Raw genomic sequence first — 14,026 nt, 5'->3', positions numbered from 1 at the left:
TTCCTCTGAGATGGATCAGGCAGGAAACAAGGGAGAAGCCCTCGTCCCTTCCAGAGAAGGCAGGTGAATATTTCATACAGCGCGAGAGCGTGGAATTCCATAGAGCCACCTCCTGCAAATGCAACATGACACCCCGTAATGGGCGATATCAGTACAAATCCAGTCTCGTGGCAGCCTGGAGCCTCCTGGTAATCCCTCACATATGGTGCTCATGTCACTGTAAATACGATCGCCAAGCTCCAGCTCGTACCACAGCCAGTAACTCAAAGGGGATCATTCCCATTTCGGCAGCTGAGTAGACTGAGGCTCACAGAAGGTAGTCTGCCTTTAATCACACAGAGGGTGAATGGTGCCCAGTTAGGCAGAAGCCGAGGGTGCAGAGAAGGAATGAGCAGACTTGGTCCCCAGGGCCACGTCTGCAAAGAGCAGGAAGCAAGATGGAGGTATCCGGTGGGACAGGAAATAGAGAAGTGCGGATGGGGCAGGAATGAGGAACAGAGATGGTTGGGCAAAAAAAGAGGCAGGGACTGGAGTTACGCAGAGAAGAAACAGAGCCCGGGGAAATCACTGGAAATTGGAGGGACTTGGACATGAGCCTGAGTGAGCAGCTGGGGGAAGGAGAAACCGAAGTCAGACATCCGTGGTTGGGGTCTGACCCATCCTAGGTTTTGACAGAGAGGGACCCCAGGTCAGCCACAGAGCACTTTTAGGCTTCCTCATGATCTGCTCATTGGAGGGGGTCCTAGCCAATGCCTGAGATGATAGAGAAGACTGTCCAGTCCCTAGGATAAAGATGGAGCATCAAAGCCGTCTTCAGTTTGTTTGTTTGTTTGTTTTGCAGAAAATCGGCAGCACCAAAGAGGGAACCAAGACTGGAGCCTGGATGTGGGGAGCTGGAGAGGACACCAGTAATTCTCCTTCCTCCCGATCCCGAAGTCTTTTCTATTTTATTCACTATTCTGCTCTGGGTCCAGGAGGCTGGCCCCTGAAGGCCGTTATCACCTAGTCTTCTAGGTTGGGGTGATAATGAAACTGGGTGGAGGTGGGAGGTGGCCAGCCAGATACTAAAGAGTAAGTAGAGATCTTGCCAGATGAGGAGAGGAATCACTTGAGGATGAAGCCATCACAGAGGAAAGAGGGGCTGAAGAATAAATGCCTGTGCCCTTTATTCAGGTACCTGGATTCAGCCAGACCTGAAGGCCTACTAATGATCCAACAAGTTTTCTTCTTCCCTTAAACTAGCCTCTGCATCTGAAAGAGTCCCGATCCACCCAGGAACCGTGCAGCATTATAAAAAGAGTAATTAACTTGTAGTTCGACTGACCGTGCTTGTAACCACAGCTCTGCATGACCTCAACGAAGACACACTGCTGCTCCCTGTATCCACTCTTTCACACCTGCAATCTCCAGGGAACAAGAACAAAATCAAATAATCCCTAAAAGCACCTAGATCCTATTAGGTACATCCAAAAATGAGAGTTTATCTTGAACTCTCTCCCCTTTCTGCACTCCAGTACAATCATAAGAAAAACGTGATTCTTAGCATCGATGAGCTGATACATTCCATGAGTCAACCCGTATGCTGTCTTCTCCTGCCATGTTCGTTGTTTCCATCCCTTGAAATATTAGTAAAAAGCTATCAGCCTGTGATCATCTGTAAGGGCCATAACTTCCTTGTGACTCACTTTCCCCAAATGTGTAATGAAGACATTCCTATTACCTCCCATATGGGATTATTGTGAAACTAACTCAGTTAACGCATCCCAAGTGTTAGAACCGGGTGTGGAATGGAGTCAGCCCTCGATACATACTGATGATTTTGTCAGTGGTTGTGGTTTTCACAATAGTAATGAGCATTGTTATTGCTGAGCAGCTTCTCTGGCACACGCATTCATACCTCCTCCACCTCATTTACACCTAGATGACGTAACCCTGTGAGATTGCTGATGGATATTGTCCCAGTGACACCGATCAGGAAACTGCCTTAGAGAAGTTGCGTGGCTCACCTGGGTCCTGAGTGGGGATTGGAATACAAGTGTGCCCAACTCCAAGCCCTGTGTGTTTACGGACGACACAGCATCACCTCCCCATCCAAGTCTAGGCGGCCGTAACCTCTACACTTAGCAAGGCAGTCGGCCTGTGGGTCCTTTGGACACTCTGAAAGCACAAATTCTCTGGAGAATGTTCCCAGAAGTTTGCGTCTGAAGCCATCTCCCTTTGCAAGTACGCTTTCCGTTCATGTGAATGAAAGCCGCTAAATGGTATGGTGTGTGCTCTAATTATAGGCTCCCCAGCCGGTGCCAAGAGGAAGCTGGTTAATGTACACTTGAGTACATTTCAAATCGGATTTTGTGAGTCCCCAGCAGGAGGAAAGGAGGCCAACTTCTCCCCCGGAGGAGAGCAACGGGAAATGCTGTCAGCATAGGAGTCTGCCCGGTTCATCTCCTGCCAGAGCAGGTGACTCTTCCCGGGTCACAGAGCCCTCTCCCTGACTTAGCCTCTGCCCCTGGCCCGTCCCAGCAGCTGGGAGGCTGGCGGCGGGGTGGGGGGGAGGAATGGGAAAAACAAGCCGAGATGCTAGGATGGAGAAGGTGTGGCAAAGTGGAAACAATCCGTTGGAATCAGATGAAACTGGATGCTGAGCCCAGCTCTGCCTCATTTCAGCTCAAGCATCACATGCGGGTGCCAGTGTTTCCTCACGATGATTCCAGGTAGCTGTGTAGAAACATGTGTTACAGTGTGTATTCCACATCTCTCCAGTACTTATTCCTGGCCGACTTGGTGCTACACTGTACTGCCATGAATAAGATGGAGCCCTGGGCTCCTTGGAACTCCTGGTCCAGCCTGGAGGGAGTAAGCCAGCTGTGCGCAACCATATCACACGTTGTGATGGCAGAGGAGAGTGCACCATAGGAAGGAGAGGCATCTGATCCGGAATGGATTCGTCAGGGAAGACCTCCGCGAGGAAGCACGTGGCGGCCAGGACCTCAGAGATAACTCAAAGGAGCCCAAAGCAGCGCGGGAAAAGGAGGGCACTGGAAAAGTCCATGGAAAGGCCCAGAAAGAAATGCAAATGGTGCATTCCAGGAGCATCACTTAGAATGACTGAAAATGGCCAAGAAAAAAGCCAAAATGGCAAAAAATATAGAAATGCATCTTTGAAAATCACGAAATCTAACAGAGCCAGTCAAAATAACAATAACAAGGACTATTTCACAGCATAGGGATCCAGGAGTTCTTGGATGAATTTAAAAAGGATATTGCCACATAAGCCCTACTGATACAAAAAAAAAAAAAGAAGAAGAAGAAGGCAGCAGTAGACGTGTGAATGCCTTCTGAAAGACTCTGGAAGGAGAGACATAAAAATGAGAACAGTCATTATCTCCAGGGGATGGGATTATGGATGAGTTTTCTTTTTTTCTTTTTTTTTTTTAAATTTCCCAATTTACTGCAATAAGCATGTATTGCATTTGTAATCAGAATACAGTTTTTTTTTTAATAGAAAGAGTTTTGTTAGTATAGATATGATGTACAGATACAGATCTGCTTGGCCTCGCTGCTAGCAGCACGTTTGATTGTCGTGCAGAGCTTCTGCTAGAGCAGGGCAGTGTTGACGTCCCATCCCTTCCATCAGAATGCCTATGTTCCTAGTGGGAGCTCCTTAGGGTAGAGGCCAGAAGTCCTTTCTCCCATTCTCTCACCCCTTCATTCCACACATACCTACGAGGCACCTGAAGGACACCAGGAGCTACCGATACAGAGTTTCACCAGACCCAACTTCTACCTTCAATGAGGACAGGCAAAGAAAGCTGATGGTTATCATTCGGCAGGTGGCCAGAGCTCCACACAAGAAAGAGCTGTCTACAAGGCCAGGCGTGGTGGCTCGCACCTGTAATCCCTGCACTTTGGGAGGACGAGACAGGCAGATCACCTGAGGTCAGGAGTTCGAGACCAGCCTGATCAGCATGGATTAACCCCATTGCTACTAAAAATACAAAAAAAAAAAAAAAAAAAGAAAAAGAAAAAAAGAAAAAAAATAGCCAGGCATGGGGGTGCAGGGAGGCTGTCTGCAGAAAGAGACAGATTTCTGAGTGCCTAGATTCAGCCATACCTGACTGATGCTGTTCCCTTATACTTTTTTTCTTTTTGCTCTTCTGCAGATGATGACTTAATCCTTAGATATTTTCTGCTATGTCAGTCTATAAGCTCCTTTTACTGGCTTAAGATGGTTTTTTTGAATTGAACTTATGTCAAGAGTTCCCAAGAGTCCTAAGCTGCTCGGGAGGCTGAGGTAGGAAAATTGCTTAACCCAGGACGCAGAGGTTGCAGTGAGCCAAAATCGTGCCATTGCACTCCAGCCTGGGCAACAAGAGCAAAATTCCATCTCAAAGAAAAAAAAAGGCATCTAACCAGTGCTTCCAGCAAACCCAGTGTGCACACACACACACTCAGATACACTTACATGAAACTCACACTCTCTTCCTCACACACACTCACACACTGAACTTACCTATCTCCACCCACTCACCGACACACTCAAACACACTTGCACACACCCAACACAATAAGCTCACCAGCAAGACCCCACACACTCCCACACTCACATGAGCGTGGTCCTGTGTTAAGTGTAGGCAGAGCTCTCTGCATCAGGTCTTTTGTTTTCATCCATGCCCCTGATGTTTCCGTCCTAACCCCAAACCCAGGCAACTCCTGCACACGGCTCCAGTGCCCCGCCTCCTCTCCAGCCCCTGTAGGCTGCAGAGGGGTCCTTTGTAAAGGATGCTCTTCTGGTCAGCCTCCTCTCTGGGGACTTGCACAGCTCCCCATGAGATCCAGTCAAAGTCCTGGTTGTGGCGGAACTATTCATTGATTCTCTCATTGGGCACACATTCAGTCATTCCAGTGGCTCCAGCACTGTGCTAAGTACCAAGCTGCCATCTTAGACAGACTGACCACCATTCCGCAGAGGGGACAGTCATCCTACTCAAACCACCTCTCCCTGCCTTCCATTCTTGGCCTTGCAGTCCTCCCTTACCTGGGCTTTTATAACTGTCTAATCAGAAAACCATTTAACAGCTACGTTACAAATGTGCCAGACTCCATGGCAGGCATTTTACATTCATGATACCTCATTTCGACTTCACAGGAACGCTTTATAGGAGAGCAAGCGAAGGGGAAAGAACTTTTTGAATCTTAAAGGATGAGTGTGGATTAATCGTATCTGAATTGAGCATGTGTTCTAGCCAAACACTGATGAGTGCTTTATGTGTATTATTTTATTTAAGCTACATAATAAGTCTCTGTTATCGTCATTTACATTTTACAGATAAGAAAGGTCCGGAGAGGAGAAATCACATGCCTAATGAATGTAACAGTAAGACTCTTGGCAACTCTTGACATAAGTTCAATTCAAAAAAACATCTTAAGCCAATAAAAGGAGCTTATAGACTGACATAGCAGAAAATGTCTAAGGGTTAAGTCATCATCTGCAGAAGGACAAAAAGAAAAAAAGTATAAAGGGAACAGCATCAGGTATGGCTGGATCTAGGCACTCAGGAATCTGTCTTTCTCCATCTCTTGGTATCTTTCTTTTGTGATAGCTTTATGTTCAGGAAGACTTTCCCCTCGTGGAGGTAAGCAACTAACTCTAGGTGTGCCCCAAACCAACTCAGCAACCACAGCAGAATCCCAGGTCTTCCCGGACCAAAGAGAGGCCTTATAACCATCCTACCTGCTCTGTATAGACAAAAGGATTGCCATGTACTGGTTGTCCAGGCCAGGGTTGCATGCCCACCCCTGAGGCTGGGAAAGGGTACAGAGTATAGGGGAGGACCATTTCCGTAAGGGAAGAAGAGGAATCTACTACCAAACTCCCAGGACATTCACAAGGCAGCCAAGCTGCATGTGCCACTACCTGGGGATCAGACCGAGTGTAGCCTCACCCCCAGCCTGCGTGTTAACTGGTTTGCTCAATCCCCCTCCACTTTGATTGCCTTCTTCTAATTCCCTGGCCCTGAGCTGACCCCACTCGGAGCCGCTTCCTGCAGCCCTCAGCCCTGAGCGCTGGTACTTAACAGTCATGCCAAGCGAGTGATGGATGGCGGCTGCTTCCACAGCGCTTCAAAGGAGACGGGCAGCTGCCGGCTTGGAAACCACTCTTCTGTAGGGACGAAACCCAAATGCAAACACACACTGTGGGGCCACTTCGGCTTTTCGTGCATCCCCCCTTTCGGCCCCCTGCTCCTGTTTGCAATTTGCACTGCAGGGCATTGGGCAAAGCAAAACGTCTCAGGCTGCTCTGGACAGGAGAACTCTGAACAGAACAGCAATCGTGTGACAATCGTAACACCTGAAGAAGTATCTTCCCCTTTCCATTCTCAGAAGTCCCCGGAGGCTTCTTGTCCTGCCCTTCCTGTAAAGAAGAGGAGGTCCAGGAGGTACAACTTGCCCAAAGTCTGCATGGCCAGGGAGTGGCGGCAGAGCTAGGGCTCGTGAAAAGAAAGAAGAGAACGGATATTGACCGAGCACCGAATAGGTGCCAGTCTCACGCTGGGGGCCCTTCCTGAGTTTTAGCTGCTTGCTGGAACAACAAGGCACAGCTGTAGGGACAAAGACTGGACGCCCGAGGCAGGAAAGAGTCCAAGTCCAATGTTATGGGCCCAGCTTTGCAGGGTGTCCTTGGGCAAGACACTTCTCCTTGCCTGGGCCTCAGTTTCCCCATTTAGAAAATGGAATGAGTGGCCTCAACACATTTGGATTGTGTGATAAAGACCACTCTTGGGATCAGAGGGCCCTCTGGGCGTCTCTTAGCCACGAGAACCAGAACCGGCAGCACACATTGATGACATGAGCAGCCATGGCATTGACTGAGGGAACCCCTGACTAAGACTGTAAAGTCTTAACCCTGTCTTTCCTGATGCCATCCTTGCCATCCCCTGCAGCCTCCACCTCTGACTCCATCTCTCACACTCTGCCCCCCACCACTGTCACACACTTGGACTTGTGGAACAATCCTGATCCCTCTCACCTCCAGGCCTTCGCACGGGCCGTTTCCTCTGCCTGCGGTTCCTTTTCCTTCCACCCTTTCTCTCTTGCTAATTTGTGCTTACTGTTGTGTGCCTGCTTTCCTTCCTTCCTTCCTCTTTCCCTCCCTCCCTCCCTCCTTCTTTCCTTCCTTTCTTTTTATGGAGTCTCACTCTGTCACCGAGACTGGAGTACAGTGGCACAATCTCAGCTCACTGCAACCTCCGCCTCCTGGGTTCAAGCAATTCTCCTGCCTCAGCCTGCTGAGTACCTGATATTACAGGCGTGCACCACCATGCCCAGCTAATGTTTTTTTTTATTTTTAGAAGAGACGGGTTTTCACCATCTTGGTCAGGCCGATCTCAAACTCCTGACCTCATGACCTGCCTGCCTCAGCCTCCCAAAGTGCTGGGATTACAGGCATGAGCCATTGTGCCTGGCCTCTTTCTTTCTTCCTTTTTTTTTTCTTTTTTTTTTTTTGGACAGGCTCTTGCTCTGTGGCCCAGGCTGGATGCAGTGGTATAACCAGAGCTCACTGCAGCCTCAATCTCCTGGGCTCAAGCCATCCTCCTGCTTCAGCCTCCCAAAGTGCTGGGATTACGGGTGGGTCGAGCCACCATGCCCAGCCCCATCTTTCCATTTCTTCCAGAGCATTGTCCTCTCTTCCCTTACTCCTCAAATCTGTTTAGGTGTTTCCTTCGGACATCCAGGGCCTCCTATACTATCAGAGCACACTTCACCGTGCTGTGATTTCCCGTCAACTTGTCTGTCTTCCCCACCAAGTGATCAGCTCCATCTCCATGAGGACAGCACAGTCAGTTGACAGCCGCATCCGGGCTGCCTAGCACTGGGCCCGGCACACAGGAGGTACAGATAAAGAGTGAATCCTGCTAAACTAGAGAAGCCGTGGAAATCCATGATCCTCTTGGGAAGCTTTTGCTCTCCTGTTTTCCAGAACTGCTGTCTTCCATCGAGACATGTTCTCGGTAGTAACAGCGGTGATGGCAATCACAGTACTTACATTTCTAGCTGTGAAATCCAGAGGGCCCTCTGACCCCTGGAATGGCCTTTATCAGACAGTTCAGTATGTTGAGGCCATCCATTTCATTTGCTAAACGGAAAAACCGAGTCCCAGACACAGGCAAGTGGCTTGTCCAAGGACACAAAGACACTTGTCCTCTAGTTCTGAAACCACAGTCACAACCTCATCCTGGCCATCCAGAGTCCAAGTGAATCCTCCTTCTCCACAAGGCAGCCAGGGTAGCATTTGAAAAGGCACAGCAGATCACATTCCCCTCTGGCCACAAGCTTTCAAGGTGTCCCCATCTTACCAAAAGCCCAAGTCCCTAAAATTTCCTACAAAGCTTCTGCAGGTTGAATTTTTAGAAATAAAAGTGCACAGGGAACCCTTCCCTGACCCCATCTAGAATGGCCTTGTATTACATAATCTGGGCAGAAAGAACCCTTAGAGTCATCCATTCAATTAATACCTTTTTTTTTTTAAGAGAGAGAGAGACAGGGTCTTGCTATGTTGCCCAGGCTGGAGTGCTGGTGCAATCACTCATTCCAGCATTAAATCCCTGGGCTCAAGCGATCCTCCTTAGTAGCTGGAACTACAGGGCTGTGCAACTGTGCCTAATTCAATTACACTAAACGGAGAAACTGAGTCCTGAGATGGAGCTAAGCACGTACCCTTGGGATCAATACCAGTGGAATGGAAGGGAAGGTGTGAGGGCGGGTCAGAGGGAGAAGCCAGGGAGGGATACAGGCCCACGAACAGCCTCCATCAGTCCCGCCGGGAGCCCTGGAGCTCGAATGGTCCATCAGAGTTGGACAGCATCAGGCAGATATGGCCAGACCCTTATATCCCTACTGTGGCCAGGCATTGGATATGGGCAGCCAGCCACCCACAGCTAAGCCACCTCTGAACAAGCAGACAGCTGAGGGTCATAGGCTAATGACAGCATTCTCAGTCCCTACAGTAATACGGCTTTCGTCCAAGAGAAATCCTAACAAAAGCCCCAGAGAACCTGCCCCTCCCGTCATTCCCCTCCTTCCCTTGCTAACCTCCATCCCAGCTACTTTGGACTCCTTGTTCCCCCATCACCATCCTCACGGCCTTTGCTTTTGCTGTTCCCTGACCTGGAGAGCTTTTTCCCCTGCTAGTCCGATGACTTGTCCCCTCACTGTCTTTAGGATTCTGCTCACACGTTACCTTATTCAGGCATCCTCACTTGACCTCCCTCCAATAACAAAAAAAAAAAAGCCATCCACCACTCCTTCCCAAACCCCTGATGCTCCTTCACCGTTGCCATCTGACACACAGTGTAAGTCTTGTACGTCTGTCATTGGAGTGCAACGCCCAGCAGGACCTGACTGATCTGGCACCAGGCCCAGCACCAGGAATTCTGTAGGAACTCAGTAACAGTCTGCAGACTGACCCTGTAAGCCTTCAGTTCTTCAGTGACACCAGCAAGAAACACTGGATTTGAGAAGCACCGTGTATGGCATTCCCACGCACTGGCCTTAGACGGGATGGCAGGCTTAGGCGTTGGTAGCATGGCAATAAGGTTGAGGCTGTTACTATTATTTTAATTCTCATTATCTCTGTTTAACGCAGAAGGCAGCCAAGGTGGGCACAGGAAAAAGGACTCGCCCAGGGAGCAGGTGAGCCATCGTAAGAACCTGGGACTGACCAACATCACGGTGGCCCTGACATTGCATGGGTGAGGAAGGAACTCCTCAGGACAGCTGCTTCTCAACTCAGGGAAGGAAGCTACCACCCCCGTCCCTTCGCTATTCCTTTTACCTCCTGCTTGAATCTGCAATTGTGTCTCTGAACGGAATGGTGTTTATTAACTTCCCACAGAGCTCATTACTGAGCAGGCGCCTTATCACCTGCTACCTGTATGCTGAGCGGAGACTAATAATTCCCAGGCCATAAATAGGCCTAATCTCCATCCCACGGAGCCAGAGGCCGCCAGCTTTGCCTAGAAGTTCAAATCAAAGGCCGAGAGGTGGCTCTTTATCTGTCCCCATCCCTGGCCACCACTCTAGGGCCATTAATTCAGGCACGAGGTCATCGGGTAGCTCAAATCTCTCTGGTCTCCCTGCTTCAATTCAGCATTTATATTGGTGCCCTGACAAATTCACTACCATGTGGAACTCATCCTCGGCATGGCTAAAGACTACCCTGGTCAGAACTTTTTCTGATGGTATGGCAAAGCATCAGACAGACAGGAGCTGTGCCACAGACTCACTCTGATCTCTTAAGTGAGCTGGCCAACCTCTCTGAACCTCAGTTTTCCCGTCTCTGTAATGGGTATAATCATTCCTCTATGACTGTTTGCTGCGGTTTAAAGGGAACAATGGATGCTTCGAGCCCAGGATGGGGCTGAGAGCTCAGTCAATCAAGGTCAGCGTCTCCATTCGGCACAGTAAGCATAGTATCTAGGAACCACATTACAATTACGGGCCCACAAAAATGCTTTCGTTTCTTTTTAATTATTGTCATTATTATTTTTATTTTATTTTTGCAGAGAGGAAGTCTCACTCATATTGTCTAGGCTGCTCTCGAACTGCTGGCCTCAAGCAATCCTCCCGCCTTGGCCTCCCAAAGTACTGAAATTACAGGCATGAGCCACTACACCCAGCCCCACTTCTTTTAAAATAAAAAGCAAAAATTGTCTTTAATATTAGGGACAGAAAAATAACACACTACAGTGAAAAATATCTGTTTTTACTCTTAGAGATCTGCTTGGAACATCGCAGCATCTGTGGGGTAGGGAGTAGCATTACCACCCCTGTTTTGAAGATAAGGAGCATCCGAAAAGCTGGTGGCTTTACCAAGTCCACACGGCTCACTGGCAGTGAACCACCACAGAGTGCTACTTTTGCTGTCCCTAATATTGTAGTCAATTTTTGCGTTTCATTTTAAAAGAAGTGGCTGGGAGCGGTGGCTCACGCCTATAATCCCAGCACTTTGGGAGGCCGAAGTGGGTGGATCACGAGGTCAAGAAATCAAGACCATCCTGGCCAACATGGTGAAACCTCATCTCTACTAAAAATACAAAGATTGGGTGCGTGTGGTGGTCCACTCGAAGCATCCACTGTAGTCCCAGCTACTCGGGAGGCTGAGGCAGGAGAATCACTCGAACCCAGGAGGTGGAGGTTGCAGTGAGCCAAGATCATACCACTGCACTCCAGCCTGGCAACAGAGCAGCGAGACTCCATTTCAAAAAATAGATAAAAATAAATAAAATAATAAAAGAAGTGAAGCTGAGTGTAGTGGCTCATACCATTATTTTTAATGGTTAAAAACTGCAATTACTTCTGTGCCGACCTGATCCCCCCTGCACTGTATTCCTCTTTAAACCAGCATAGTCCTGAAATGTATTTTAAATTTGTTTTTATTGGTAGGAAGGGCCCATGCATGCAAAAGTCCATAAGGAACACAAAAGTCCTCATTTGTCCCTGCAACTGATGCATGCTCCCTTCTGTTTGAAAGCTGGAGGCAGGGGGTGGCCGCAGCCTGGAAACCAGAGGGATCACGCAGCTGACTTCACGACGCTGATAGTCGATGTCCCATGAGGCTTGACAGTTCACAATCAAGCCTTTTTCCAACAAAACCCAATCCTTCATTCTTGCAACAAGTATTTATTGAGTTTCTACTCCGAGCCGGGCATGGGCTGGGTGCAAATATCAATGTGAGCACTTGCCAACTGTGTGAACTTGGGAAAGATGCTTGCTGCCTATGTGCCATCTGTAAACTGGGCATGATAGGATTGTCATCAGAGATGGGAGGATTCATCCAGGTGAAGTGTTTAGAAGGGTCCCCCTTGTATGACAAGCACTGCATACGGTTAGCCCCAATTATCACCAAAGGCGTGGACTCCACCCCGGTGGAGCCTGTGACAGATCATTAACAAGCACTCGAATAGACACACAGGCCTTTGTTATGATGAGTGCAATGACAGGAATGAACAGGGAACTGACTTGAACCATAACCAAGAGTGTTGTCTTAAATGGTGTAGCCAGGGAAAGCTTCTCTAAGGCAGCGGTATCCACTCAACCCTGCCCTAGCACCCACTCCCATCTTGTCATCAACCCATAAGCAAACTGCTTACAGCCCCCCAAAGCATCAGGGCAACCATTGTATATCTCTGTGCCTTTATCTAGGCTGTGCTCACTGCAGAAATACCCTCGCCACACCTGCCACCTGGGCAAAGACCAGCAGGACACGGAGGCCCTCCGGAGCCCGGAATAAGAATCCAAGCACAGGCCCAAATCCTGACCTGGCCGCCTTGTGACTGCTTGACCTTGGCGAAGCCAGGGCATCCGGCTGAGCCTCGTTTCATCACCTATAAAATGGGCAGAGCGACAAGAGCACGCATCATGAAGTTGCTATGAGATCCAAACAAGACAAAGCCGGTAAAGTGCTTGGCAAGTGGCCTCTTGATGAATCGGACCCTGACAACTTCGAAGAGCCATGTCCCTGCGATGTCATTCCTGATCTTCTATCTTTCTAAGTATCAAGATCTCACTTTTTTATGATGCTTTCTAAGCCTTGTGTGGACAGCTCTAGGGGTCCCTGAAATGCTGTACTGCGGGCTCCTTCGATGGACCAAGCTGCAAGAGAGAAGGACTGGAAAGCATTCATGTTTGTGTCCTCAGCATTCAAAGTGTGATAGGTAGACCCTCAGTGAATACTGAATGAATGAATGAATGAATGAACGAACGAATGAATGTTAAAACCATCCTCAACTAACCCAGTCTGCCTGCCCCTCCACTTGAATAAAGGTTGGTCTACATTCCCAGTCACCTGTACAGCAAAACAGGACACAGGATGACCTCTCCATGAAGCCAAGGCCAAGGTCACAGCAAATAGAAGGGGTGATAAGGGAGTCGCCAGGCCCGGGTGGGGGCTGCAGGCCCCAGCTCATTGCAAATGCAGAGAGAATCCCAGCAGCAGCTCCTTCTCTGGCAGGGAGCGCAGGAAAAGACAAGAAAAATGAAGCCGCTGCAATCTCATTTTCTGAGGCCTGCAAGTCAGCCAGGAAATAGCTATTATTCCATCGCACTGTCGGTATTAAGTTATTTCCTTCACTAAATACGGGAATGTTCATGAATATCTATTGAGTCCCAGGTACAGACCCCTCCTGGCTCTGAGGCTCAGTCACTCTGACTTTACATTCCTGCAACAACACCCCTCAATCTTGCTCTGAAGTGAAAGACAATAGTATTTTAAATTGGTTAATAAATCTCTGGATTGATGCTTCTCGAAGGTCCGGGAACTTCGTCTCTATTACTCGAATAAAAGGGATCACATTTTAACCACTGCCGGGCTAGGAATTTGGGGGAGCAATTTGAGCCAGCTGCTCCTTCCTTTTCCTGGGGAAGGAAGGGGTGAGATTTCAGGATTTGGGGACAAACAGACCTTCCTGGAAGCCTGGAAATACTCATTTTCTGACCAATTTGGGCCAATCGGACATCTTGGGACACTTTGATTTTGATGGCTTTACATTCATCTAGTTTCCCTGGGATCAAATAAAAGAGACTCAGAAACAAAGCTCCAGGGGGGGAAATAGAAGTGGGTGTCTGGCATCCTTTTAAAAAGCACCCAGATGGCCGGGCACAGTGGCTCATGCCTGTAATCCCAGCATTTTGGGAGGCCGAGGCAGGTGGATCGCCTGAAATCAGGAGTTCGAGACCAGCCTAGCTAACGTGGTGAATTTTCTACTAAAAATACAAAAATTAGTCGAGCATGGTGGCAGGTGCCTGTAATCTCAGCTACTTGGGAGCCTGAGGCAGGAGAGTTGCTTGAACCCAGGAGGCAGAGGTTGCAGTGAGCTGAGTTCGTGCCATTGCACTCCAGCCTGGGCAACAAGAGTGAGACTTTGTCTCCAAAAAAAAAAAAAAAAAAAAAAGCACCCAGGCAAAGAGGCAAAGATAAGAATGGATCCTGCCTGCTTCCATGCCAGCCTCACTTAGACGGGTATGGAGG

At 48.8% G+C, this 14,026-nt stretch overlaps 1 protein-coding gene across 1 annotated transcript in view; it reads right to left on the bottom strand.

Annotated features, from left to right (window-relative positions):
* The window catches only part of LOC104652949 (uncharacterized), a 164,292-nt gene continuing 150,266 nt past the window's right edge, over positions 1 to 14,026 (bottom strand). The window contains exon 7 of the mRNA XM_074390929.1: positions 1 to 1,404. The gene's annotated coding sequence lies outside the window, so the exon portion shown is untranslated. The remainder of the gene's footprint in view (positions 1,405 to 14,026) is intronic.

The sequence above is a fragment of the Saimiri boliviensis genome, chromosome 21, assembly GCF_048565385.1.
Source record: "Saimiri boliviensis isolate mSaiBol1 chromosome 21, mSaiBol1.pri, whole genome shotgun sequence".
Lineage (NCBI taxonomy): Eukaryota > Metazoa > Chordata > Mammalia > Primates > Cebidae > Saimiri > Saimiri boliviensis.
This window is presented reverse-complemented; position numbering and strand designations above follow the sequence as displayed.